Below are 12,531 nucleotides of genomic sequence, written 5' to 3' on the forward strand. Positions count from 1 at the left end.
GGCCAAAAATGGGGCAAAAGGGACTACATGGCGAGGGGAAAGAAAAAAGGGGGGAAAGAGAGAGAAAGAAGAGGAGGAAAAAAAAATATATATTTTTTATCTACTCTTCTATCTTCTCAACATTGTTTACACACAGTTCTGCACTTGTTGCAAGGTTTATCATCACTTTAATTGTCATGTCTCTTGTGGGATACGAACCGGTGCTGTGGCAATTTCACTTGCAAGCCCCTTTCACATTGAGGAATAACCCTCGTTTAATTCGCGAATTTAGCGTGTCCGCTGTTGCGTTCACACTGCCGACCCGGGCTGCCGCGTCAACTCGACTCGCCTTTCAACCCGCGTCGGACCCTAGTCTTTTTGCCGAGCCGAGTTTGGTGTGAACGCAATTGACGCGGGTCGGACGTGGGCGTGGCGTGAGGAGTTTAAAAGGCAGAATGGACAGCTGATTCAGAACAACAGCGACAGGTGAGGACAAGTTTTACTCTGTTTTAGCCTACATCAAGTTCGAGACATTTTTTGATATGGCCAACTGGGGAGACAAGGAGGTCCGCGAGCTCCTCAGCCCCCGAGCAGAGGACATTATTTACCGCCACATTTCGGGGACTATAGTGCTCTTGTATTCTCCGCATATGTTCTTTGGCGGCATCCCACGTTGTAACCATCCACACCCCGTAAAATAACATCTCCATGAACTGCATATACAATTTCAAAAACGAATCCTCAAGGTGTATTTAACCCTACCTCCGACGTATGGCTTGTGCCTACGTCATTGTACACGCCCAGCATTTTATGTGTTTCGTGTGACGCTCTGCCACTAGGCAACGCCCCCTGAACTCGGCTTCAGGCGACACGGGTCACCCTGACACGCCAAGCGTTCACATTGCTCGACGCGGGTCGAAGGTGCAATTTGGACCCGCTAAGGTAGCGGGTCGCAGGGGCTTCAGCTTGCTCTCTCGTCTCGCAATGTATTTTGGGTAACGTAGTCATTTTTTAACACAGTAACTCTTTTTCCATACAAATCACCAAAGTAATAACCCTGTGATTATGCAGTTACGCACATGAATGCATTTAATATGATGAAATGAATATGATACAATATTCAAATAATTAACTCAAATTGCCATATGCTACATTTAAAGTTAAAACAGTATTAACAGTCTATAACTGTAAATGTAAATAACTCCCCAACATGTTTCCCCTCCTTCTTTATTGTAATCTAAATTATTTGAGAGACTACATCTGTGCAGCACAAAGAAATAAAACAAATTCCAAATTGAGCAGCAAAGAGTGTTGTGTTTTGTGAATAAATGTAAATGATTCTGGCTTTGGTTTTCACAATCACATTCAGTGGATGACACTCACTGTCCTGTTATTCAAGAGGAAATTAAATAAAAACATGAAGGCTGTTTTTGGCAAAAATTATTAACTTTAATTTAACATACACTATATACATATCGTTCAGGAGGTCAGGAGTGCATTAAAGTATGTACATGCCCGTCCCTCCTGTCTCACTGAAACATAACCGAACAGAACAGAACTTTTGGCACTCTCACGCACACACACACACACACACACACACACACACACACACACACACACACACACACTCACTCACTCACTCACTCACTCACTCAGTCACTCACTCACTCACTCACTCACTCACTCACACACACACACTCACGCAGCAGCTCCCACACTGTGCACCTCAGCTCTGGCCCTGTCATATATCCACGCCAATGTGGCACCCCTTTGAGGGAATGGCCACATTAATATTATTTTATGTAAATGCTGTGTTAATGGGACACTTTTCATTAATGTATTTATTTTTATTTAAAACAAAAGCCGGAAAAAACATATAAAACGGGTTATTTTATTTTGAAAGCAGGGGGGCGGAACGTTTGTGGTTGCTCCAGGTGTTCGGGGGTACGGTAATAGAGCGCCACCTTTCGCTGCTCCCTCAGACACACTCTGGAGGAAAACAAAGAAGCCTCGTGTTTCATTACTCCGTTCTTCACCTGCTTTCACAGGTCGGTAGTGTGGTGAACACCGATAAAAATATTGTTTGTACTGCTGCTTGTTACCTGTGTTAATATAAACCAGAGAGTTAAGATGTTTCGGCCGAGTTAATTACAGGAAAAGCGAGTTTGTAACGAGGGAAGTTTCCCGTCTGGCCGCCATTAGAGCTGAGCTCGTTATGGTTTAGCGCTCGTTAAGGAGAGCCGGTGCGCTGGATATACTGTGAAACTGTTTTGGGTAAAATGTATTTCGTTATGGTGTTTTATGAATATTTACTGTTATATTAATTATATAAGTGACTGAGCTGGTGAGCTGATAAGCTAAGGGAACACGAGCACTAAGCAATTCTGTGTGGTTAACAGATTACTTACCAACATACTGGATTTCTATGATACACTTTAAATAGTGGTTTTAACAGTTAATTACTGAACAATACAAACAGGTAACGTGTTTACTGATATTGTTTGATATAATTTCTGTGTGTAAAAGAAGAAAGGTGATGAGTAGAGAAACTGAAAAAGAGGGTTAAAGTGAACATGTGTCAGTTGAGTTAAATGTGAACAAAGAACCAGTGAATAAGAAGATTGTCTAGTGTTTACATAGCTTTTATTTTATGTAAAATAAATAAGACTCAGACACACTCTGGAGGAAAACAAAGAAGCCTCGTGTTTCATTACTCCGTTCTTCACCTGCTTTCACAGGTAACTTATTTGTCTACGCGGTCCCTGTGCACGGGGCCCGTAACACCAACAGACAGAGAGACGGACCGGAACAACCCAGAGACAGACAGACAAACACCAGAGAGAGCCAAGTAATGGAGACATTAGCCGCTTTCGGACTGTAGGAACCTTTGGCAGTTCTAATAACCTTTTAATCCGCGGGGCCGTTTTCTCCCGTGTTCGGACATACAGGAACTCGGGGCTATCTCCCTTAGTTCCTATAACTATTTAGCTCCTTCTCCGAGGTCGGGTCTTTTCATAGTTCTTATAGAACGAATCTAACGGAGGTGTGTGGTGGTCGGTAGCTACGCCCCATGTCATGCTATCACGGCTGAAATGTTTCCTCATAGACACAGACACAACCAGCGGGTGTTTAATAAGTCAACTTACACTGGTCTCATTTGTCTGCAGCGCTGCTCTCCTTTCTTCCTTCATGAAATGAAAAAGTATCGTCTCCTGACTCTCTCTGTGAGCTCTTCCAGCCTCGATATTAGACGCCTGATGTGATTGTCCATGATTAACATCACCATCATGCAGACCATAAACACGGTGGCCTCCCCGCTCTCCATATTAGCTTCTTGGTGGTGGTTTTTCTACTCTCCTTTTACCGTTTTGTTTTGTGTTTGCATGTAGCGGCTAACGGCTAACACGTCACTGAAGCAGAGGGCTGCGCGCGGCGCATCAGTCCCTATCAGGTCCCGACTCATGTGCGAATGCAGACTGAAACAGAGGGACAGTTATCAGAACGAAATTCGAGTAGGACAGTTCTGATGACTGCGTTCCTATAACTACTCTGTCCGAAAGCGGCTTATAGGCCTTCACTCTTCCTCCAGTCATCCAGGGTCTGTCCTGACTCTGGACAGTAGCACCGCCCCTTTAGCTGGGTGTGTCCAGTCTGTTTGTTTTTGTCCTGGCCACACACTTTGCAGGTGTAGTGGTATTTCTCCTTTTTCAGCCTCTTCCGGGGCTGTTCCCCCCTTGCCATTCGCTCCTCATCCTCCTGGGCAGCTTTGTTCAGCCTCCAGGCAGGTTGCCTTGGCTGGGCACCTGGAAGGCACTCTGGAGGAGCTTGTGGTTGAGGAGCCTGAGAAAAAGGAGGAGCATGTGTAGATGGAAAGTGGGGAAATGGGGGAGCATATGAAAAGGGAGCTCGCTGGAACGGAGCTGGCCCAAATTGTGGAGGGGACTGAGGAGGTGGAGGTGGCGGAGAGATGACTGCAGGCTTGTTTGAATGCGCTGGCGGGGGAAAGCTTCGCCCTCGCGGTTTTCTGGCTCCTCAAAGGTCATCTGTTGGTGTGCATGTTGCACAGGGGCAGACGGTAGAGTGCTGATTGGAGGGAGAGGCTCTTGGCCAGGTGCAGATGTTGAGGGAGAACAGTACCTTTCAGCAGCATGTTCCTGTCCTTCCTCTTGTCCCTCCTAAGCAGCCTACAAGACAAACATTCATTATTTTATGTGTGTAAGCCTATCATCCCTCCCTAAGGTTATTACAAACAGTATATTACATATTTTCTAACAAGCATGCAGGTGGAGGGTTTTCTTGTTTTTTCTTGAGGTTAAATATTGATATATTCTTTTATATACAGTATATACTGTCTTAGCTGTAAGGGGAAGGTAAATGAAATAACACATACCATGCAGAGACCGTGGTGTTGTTCACCGGCACCAGAGCCAGCGTCGTCTGGACCAGGACAACCCTGCTGTCCTTCAGCAGCTGTCTAATGTGGCTGTACACACTCACAGTTGACTGAGGCATGGGCAGGGTTTTCTGTTCATGTCCTTGGGCCTGTTGCGTGACTGCTCGAACTCCTTGGCCAGTCTGAGGCAGACACACTCACTGACCCTGTGGACTTCGGAGTCCTGGGCTGTGAACAAGGTTGTAAAGCAGCAAAGAACAAAGTGACAATGTCAGTAGATATTGCAATAAAGTAATTTACACTTAATAACATGTGCTGTCTCTTAATCAATGATTTGCATTGAACCAAAATGATAGAAAGCACCTCTCTGCAGCCTGCTGTCCAGGAGCAGAGCCACTCGGCTTCCTCTGTGCTCTCCACGGTCCTCCTGATGCCCGTGCTTTCTTCCCTTCTGGGTGTAGCTAAATGGTGAAAGAGACATCCATATTCTTCATCCAGCCCATGGAATGTATGTTTAATTCTGGTGTACAAAATAATTACTATTTTGTACCTTGTCCATGGGATGGAGAGCTGTGTATCTGTGACTATTTCCTCCTCCTCCTTGGCTGACAAGGCTGTGATGGTGCGATTCAAGCCTAGTAGGTAGGATGCTAGGGCATCAACTGCCTCCCATCCTGCAACACCTCGAGTCACATTGACTGGTCTGAAAAGTGATAAGTGAGAAAAAGAATAACCAAGCAAATAAATGTACACTCTTGTTTCTAATATGTGAGCCATGCTGATTTTACATTCATTTATCTTATTAAAATGTAACCACATTTACTTCAGTTAAATATTGTGTTTTAGAGTAAGGTGTTACAGAAAGTGTTATTGACCTCTGTGACGAGGGGTCCGGGTTCAGCGTCACCCATCACAGCACTCAGAGGATCACCAGCCCCTATCGCAGCTGACTGGCCCACAATGTCAGGCGTGCTGAAGGTGTCATCCGGCTCCTCCTCCTCCTCAGGCACCTGCGAGGGGACTTCAGGGACCTGCGATGGAGCCAGGAGGTCACCTCTGTTGGTCTGGGCCAATAAATATTCCACTCCTATGCACTCGCCTGTAACCAGTATAAACACAAAGATGAAGAAAGGACATGCATACACATCTATCTCCAACATGAGTAGCACAATCATCACACAACAGAAATGCATGTCCTCTGAGTAGGGGGCAGCCTAAGGAAGAGAGGAGGAGGGGATGGAATACTCTGGTCAATCAGTGTTGCTTAGTTTGTTTTGGATCTCTTACTAGTAGGTTTCCCGGGTGGAGTGAACTCTGGCACCAGAGCACAACCATGGACGCGCTGGCTGAGGTTGTTCAGGTGGGACATCAAGCGAACGTCAAAGCTTCTAAGGGTTGAAGCCCCCTCCATGTCTACTGCTTCCTTGGCCCGGCCCATGTTCCACCTCGATACCCCCTCCAGCATACATCTGCATATGCACAGCATTGCACCGCCAGCCTAAGAAACAAAATACTAAGTGAATACATATGAATACCCGACAGTGTTAATTGTGTTATTTTCAATAATTGAACAACCTATTCTCTGTCATATTTAAAAAAGACATACAAAACAGTAAGTATGCCTAGATGTGATTGTACCTGGGACGAATGCACACTGGTGCCGGTGGAAACTCTCCAGGGAGGAGGACCCCCTACCACACCTCAGGATGTCCAACTCCTTGCCGCCCTTCTTGAGTGTCCCCACCTTTGTGTACAGTAATACACCTGCAGGGTGCTGCTTCTCCCAGACGTGGGGCATGCTGTCATGGTTCACCAGATGCAGCCCTGTGGTGTCGGTCAGGTCCCACACTGATTCCAGGAGCCCGGAAATCATGCGCCGCATCTCCTCCACTCCACGTGTCCTCCTCCTGCGGTGCCTCTTCAGTTCCCCTGGGCTGATGGATGCAAGGAGCTGTTCTTCAGTTGGTGGGTGTCCGCTGTGGCTGTTCCTCCACTCCCCTCTCTTGGCCTGCTTCAGACGTTGCACATCCTCTTGGTCCCATTCAAAGACACAGGAGGAAATCTTGGCACAAAAGGTGCCATAGAGAGGGTGGTGCTCTGTAGTGAGGCCGCAGCTAAAGCGCCTCATGAAGTGGAAGCTGTCCAGCCGCACTGCAGACTTCCACGGGTGAAACAGCTTTGTCACAGAAGACACACCTGTGAAAAACAACCATTCATAATTAATAACATAGACCACAACATCTGTGTGTGGTTACATCAAACTCCCAATTGCCTGTACCACTTCTCCCCAAAGTGACATGACAGGATTTGAACCTACGCGGGGAGACCCCAATGGATTTCTAATCCATCGCCTTAACCTCTCGACCACGACAACGAGAGCTTGATGTTATTCAAATTATCTCTATATGTGAAAACATTGGATTAAGTCCCAGTTCAATCTTCTGTACCTCAAGAATAACTAAAGCCATGATATGAAGTGCCTCAAAGTACAGACTGCTTTGGAAGTCCAGCACTCCTGGAGCACTGCTGTACACAGTTATGGCACCATGTTGGCGTACATAATAACACCTAAAGGCACTGCTGGGATTTGAACCCAGGACCTCCTGTTCACTAGACAAGCACTTTGACCAACTAAGCCACAGCTCCACTTGGTTCATAGAACTGATGAAAGAATAAAGAGCAGGAACTGGATAAATTTCAGGAAATGAGCTCCAGAGACTCTCCCAAAACTAACTGTGACTTCTAAAAAACATTTTTATCATTCTGACCAAAGAACTCATAATAACCATTATGCTAATTTAAAGGTCCATCATTTGATGAAGACCAAAAATGCAAAGCATTCAGTAGAACACTGATAACAACAGATTCAGGCACTGCTGGGATTTGAACCCAGGATCTCCTGTTTACGAAACAGGCACTTTGACCAACTAAGCCACAGCGCCACATGGTTCAGATAACTGATGAAAGAATAAAGAGCAGGAACTGGATCCACCTCAGGAAGTGGTTTTTGTAATTTATTTCCAATATTCATGTGATCTCTGCATAAATCAGGGCTTGATGTTATTCAAATTATCTCTATATGTGAAAACATTGGATTAAGTCTTAGTTCAATCTCCTGTACCTCAAGAATAGTTAAAGCGATGAGATGAAGTGCCTCCAAGTACAGACTGTTTTGGAAGTCCAGCACTCCTGAAGCACTGCTGTAAACAGTTATGGCACCATGTTGATGTACATAATAACACCTTAAGGCACTGCTGGGATTTGAACCCAGGATCTCCTGTTTACTAGACAGGCACTTTCACCAACTAAGCCACAGCGCCACATGGTTCATAAAACTGATGAAGGAATAAAGAGCAGGAACTGGATCCACCTCAGGAAATGTTTTTTGTGATTCTGTACCTCAAGAATAGTTAAAGTCATGAGTAGAAGTGCCTCCAGTTGGTTCAAAACTTCATCATATTTTGCAGATATTGTTGGGTTTTCAACTCAGACCCTGGTGTTCATGAGGAAGTCACTTTCACCAGTTACAGCCAGATCTCATGAAGCGGTGTACTTATTACACGCCAAGTCATTTACTGTGTTTTTACAAGGCTTTTTTATGCTTTTGCGTATTATTTTCTGCTATATATTTCAAGGAAATGGCATCCTGCCCTCAGCTTTTACTCTAACTCTGACTATTTCACGGTTTGTACGTTCATTTTGATGTTATGTAGTGTGACAGGAGGAGAACTTCCACCGTACTGTACCCTAACCATTTGACGTGTTATGTGAACAGAGGAAAATTACACTCTGAAAGCATAAAATAGGCATAAATGAGACTTTAAAAGCTGTGTGCTATTTATACGCACTTTCATGAAGTGGACCAGTGAGAAGCATTTAGTAGAAATCTGATAATAAGCTGTTTTATATGCTAAGTCATAGCTTACTCTGAAGGCCCACAGGCACTGCTGGGATTTGAACCCAGGATCTCCTGTTTACTAGACAGGCACTTTGACCAACTAAGCCACAGAACCACATGGTTCATAAAACTGATGAAAGAATAAAGAGCAGGAACTGGATCCACCTCAGGAAGTGGTTTTTGTAATTTATTTCCAATATTCATGTAATCTCTGCATAAATCAGGGCTTGATGTTATTCAAATTATCTCTATATGTGAAAACATTGGATTAAGTCCCAGTTCCATCTTCTGTACCTCAAGAATAGTTAAAGCGATGAGATGAAGTGCCTCCAAGTACAGACTGTTTTGGAAGTCCAGCACTCCTGAAGCACTGCTGTAAACAGTTATGGCACCATGTTGATGTACAGGGAGACTCCAATGGATTTCTCATCCATCATCTTAACCTCTCGTCCACGACAACAACATACATGCTTGTTCACCTTTGACATGCAAGTGTTACAAATCATCATTTTCATGAAGGACTTCAACTCCTGAGACAGACCTAAGTTATGGCGATCAAGTAAAAGCTTATTTTTTGTTTGTTAGAAATGGTCAGTATTGGAAATGGGTCAGAGGAAGGAGTTGTGTCTTCAGAGATCAATCTGTGCAATAATTCATACGATCAACGACATGTCTGGCCTTTGTTTTATGTCATCAAATGGTCTAAGGAACTTGTGCTTCTTTCCAGGTTAAATTTTCGCAACCCTGGGTCAAAAATGTTATCGTTGTCGGTAGGACTCGAACCTGCGCGGGGAGACCCCAATGGATTTCTAATCCATCGCCTTAACCTCTCGGCCACGACAACGACATACTTGAGTGTTCACCTTTGATATGCAAGTGTTACAAATGATCATTTTCATTTAGTACTTCAACTCCTGAGAAAGACCTAAGTTATGGCGATCAAGAAAAAGCTTTTTTTTTGTTTGTTAGAAATGGTCAGTCTTCGAAATGGGTCAGAGGAAGGAGTTGTGTCTTCAGAGATCAATCTGTGCAATAATTCATACGATCAACGACACCTCTGGCCTTTGTTTATTTAAATGGTCCAAGGAACTTGTGCTTCTTTCCTGGTTAACTTTTAGCAACCCTGAGTCAGTGAAGTTATTGTTGTCAGCAGGATTCGAACCTGCGCGGGGAGACCACATCGCCTTAACCTCTCGGCCACGACAACGACATACACGCTTGTTCTCCTTTGACATGCAAGTGTTACAAATCATCATTTTCATGAAGTACTTCAACTCCTAAGACAGACCTAAGTTATGGCGATCAAGAAAAAGCTTATTTTTTGTTTGTTAGAAATGGTCAGTCTTCGAAATGGGTCAGAGGAAGGAGCTGTCTCTTCAGAGATCAATCTGTGCAGAAGTTCATGTCATCAACGACACGTCTGGCCTTTGTTTTATTTAATCAAACGGTCCAAGGAACTTGTGCTTCTTTCCAGGTTAACTTTTCGCAACCCTGAGTCAATAATGTTATCGTTGTCGGCAGGATTCGAACCTACGCAGGGAGACCCCAATGGATTTCGACTCCATCGCCTTAACCTCTCGGCCACGACAACCACATACACAAGTGCGTTCACCCTTAACATTCAATGCTTACAACTCATCATCTTCTTGAAGGACTTCAACTCCTAAGACAGACCTAAGTTATGGCGATCAAGAAAAAGCTTATTTTTTGTTTGTTAGAAATGGTCAGTCTTCGAAATGGGTCAGAGGAAGGAGTTTTGTCTTCAGAGATCAGTCTGTGCAATAATTCATACGATCAACGACACGTCTGGCCTTTGTTTTATTTCATCAAATGGTCAAAGGAACTTGTGCTTCTTTCCAGGTTAACTTTTTGCAAACCCTGGGTCAATAATGTTATCGTTGTCGGCAGGACTTCAATTTCAAATTCAAATTCAAAAATACTTTATTTATCCCAGAGGGAAATTAAATGTTGATGTAGCTCAATTAAATCAAGGAGTTATTATAGATGCTGATGGCTGTGGGCAGGAAAGATGTCCTGTAGCGGTCCGTTTTGCATCCAAACTGAAGAAACCTTTGACACCGTTTTCCGATTACAGTCTCATGGAGAGGATGTTCAGGGTTGTCCATAATTCCCTTGATTTTATGCAAAATCCTTCTTTGCATTATTGTCTCCAGAGGTTCCACAGTCGTCCCCAGAACAGAACCAGCCTTCTTTATCAGGTTGTTGAGTCTTTTTAGGTCCCTGGTTCTGATGCTGCTGCCCCAACAGATGACGCAAGAGGAAATGACGCTCTCAACAACAGACTTGTAGAATATCTGCAACATCTTGTTGCAAACCTTGAAGGACCTTAGCTTCCTCAAGAAGTACATTCTGCTCTGTCCTTTCTTGTAGATGGCTTCACTGTTGTGTCTCCAGTCCAGTTTGTTGTCCACATGAACACCAAGGTATTTATATTCCTCAACTACCTCCACTTCTTCTCCCATGATGGAAACAGGGTTTGATCTGACCCTGTTTCTCCTGAAATCTACAATCATCTCCTTTGTTTTGTTAACATTCAAGATGAGATGATTGTTCCCACACAATGCCACAAAGCGGTCCACCAGCTCTCTGTACTCAGCTTCTTGTTCATCTCTGATACACCCGACTACTGCAGAGTCATCTGAATATTTCTGTAGATGACAGGAGTCTGACTTGTACTGGAAGTCTGAAGTGTAGAGAGCAAAAAGGAATGGTGAGAGTACAGTCCCCTGTGGTGCTCCTGTGCTGCTGATCACCTGTTTAGTCACACAATTCTTCAGTCTGACAAACTGTGGTCTGTTTGTCAGGTAGTCATTAATCCAGGTGATTGTTGAGGCCTCCACCTGAGTCTTCTGGAGTTTCAGACGAAGCAGATCAGGCTGGATTGTGTTAAATGCACTGGAGAAATCAAAGAACATGATCCTCACAGTGCTGCCTGCTTTGTCCAGATGACAGTGGGTTTGTTGAAGCAGGTGTATGATAGCGTTTTCAACTCCAACTCCATGGCGATAAGCAATCTGCAGGGGGTCCTGATATGTGCTGGTTTGCTTACACAGGTGGGTCAACAGGAGTCTCTCCAGGACCTTCATGATGTGGGATGTCAGGGCAACAGGTCTGTAGTCATTGATGTCTGAAGGGTGAGTTTTCTTTGGTACCGGAACCAGACAGGATGTCTTCCACAACATTGGTACCTTCTCTTGGGTCAAGCTAAGGTTGAAAAGGTGTTGCAGAATCCCACAGAGCTGCTCTGCACAGGCCTTCAGGACTCGGGGGCTGACACCATCTGGACCTGCAGCCTTGTTCCGGTTCAGTCTCTCCAACTGCCTCTTCACCTGACTTCCAGAAACAGAAAAGTGGGAGGGGGAGGCAAAGGGGACAGCAGCATCTCCTGATTGGGTTGAAGAACCTGCGCGGGGAGACCCCAATGGATTTCTAATCCATCGCCTTAACCTCTCGGCCACGACAAGAGGAACGAGTTGTGTCTTCAGAGATCAATCTGTGCAATAATTCATACGATCAACGACACGTCTGGCCTTTGTTTTATTTCATCAAATGGTCTAAGGAAATTGTGCTTCTTTCCTGGTTAACTTTTCGCAACCCTGGGTCAATAATGTTATTGTTGTCAGCAGGAGTCGAACCTGCACAGGGAGACTAAAATGGATTTCTAATCCATCGCCTTAACCTCTCGGCCACGACAACAACATACATGCTTGTTCACCTTTGACATGCAACGGTTACAAATCATCATTTTCATGAAGTACTTCAACTCCTATGACAGACCTAAGTTATGGCGATCAAGAAAAAGCTTTTTTTTGTTTGTTAGAAATGGTCAGTATTCGAAATGGGTCAGAGGAAGAAGCTGTGTCTTCAGAGATCAATCTGTGCAGAAGTTCATGTGATCAACGACACGTCTGGCCTTTGTTTTATTTCATCAAATGGTCTAAGGAACTTGTGCTTCTTTCCTGGTTAACTTTTCGCAACCTTTACTTAATACTTTTTACATTTTAAATTTATGTTAAATTTAGCAGAGAATCAGAATTATGACTATTTTGGTTGTTTTCTGTTTATACTATTACTATTGAGGTCCAACAGAATTTATATGATACAACACAAACAAATTATGATCAGTGAAATTTATTTAGTCTTACACAGCTGCATACACTGATCTGTCGTTTCTTCTGGACATGTGTAAAGGCTGACTAAAACAAAACAACTGGGAGAATATTCCAGATCAAACGTTTTT

At 44.2% G+C, this 12,531-nt stretch overlaps 6 non-coding genes across 6 annotated transcripts; all 6 read right to left on the reverse strand.

Moving 5' to 3' along the window:
* Positions 1-6,944: 6,944 nt before the first annotated feature.
* trnat-agu (transfer RNA threonine (anticodon AGU)) lies at positions 6,945-7,018 on the reverse strand. The gene has a single exon. It is a non-coding gene; the product is annotated as a tRNA-Thr (tRNA).
* Positions 7,019-7,240: 222 nt separating this feature from the next.
* trnat-cgu (transfer RNA threonine (anticodon CGU)) lies at positions 7,241-7,314 on the reverse strand. Its single transcript has one exon. It is a non-coding gene; the product is annotated as a tRNA-Thr (tRNA).
* A 304-nt stretch (positions 7,315-7,618) lies between these two features.
* Positions 7,619-7,692, reverse strand: trnat-agu (transfer RNA threonine (anticodon AGU)). The gene has a single exon. It is a non-coding gene; the product is annotated as a tRNA-Thr (tRNA).
* A 619-nt stretch (positions 7,693-8,311) lies between these two features.
* Positions 8,312-8,385, reverse strand: trnat-agu (transfer RNA threonine (anticodon AGU)). Its single transcript has one exon. It is a non-coding gene; the product is annotated as a tRNA-Thr (tRNA).
* Positions 8,386-9,032: 647 nt separating this feature from the next.
* trnas-aga (transfer RNA serine (anticodon AGA)) lies at positions 9,033-9,114 on the reverse strand. The gene has a single exon. It is a non-coding gene; the product is annotated as a tRNA-Ser (tRNA).
* Positions 9,115-9,779: 665 nt separating this feature from the next.
* Positions 9,780-9,861, reverse strand: trnas-cga (transfer RNA serine (anticodon CGA)). The gene has a single exon. It is a non-coding gene; the product is annotated as a tRNA-Ser (tRNA).
* Between the last annotated feature and the right edge of the window lie 2,670 nt (positions 9,862-12,531).

This window comes from Odontesthes bonariensis, chromosome 11 (assembly GCF_027942865.1).
Source record: "Odontesthes bonariensis isolate fOdoBon6 chromosome 11, fOdoBon6.hap1, whole genome shotgun sequence".
In the NCBI taxonomy this organism is placed as follows: Eukaryota; Metazoa; Chordata; class Actinopteri; order Atheriniformes; family Atherinopsidae; genus Odontesthes; species Odontesthes bonariensis.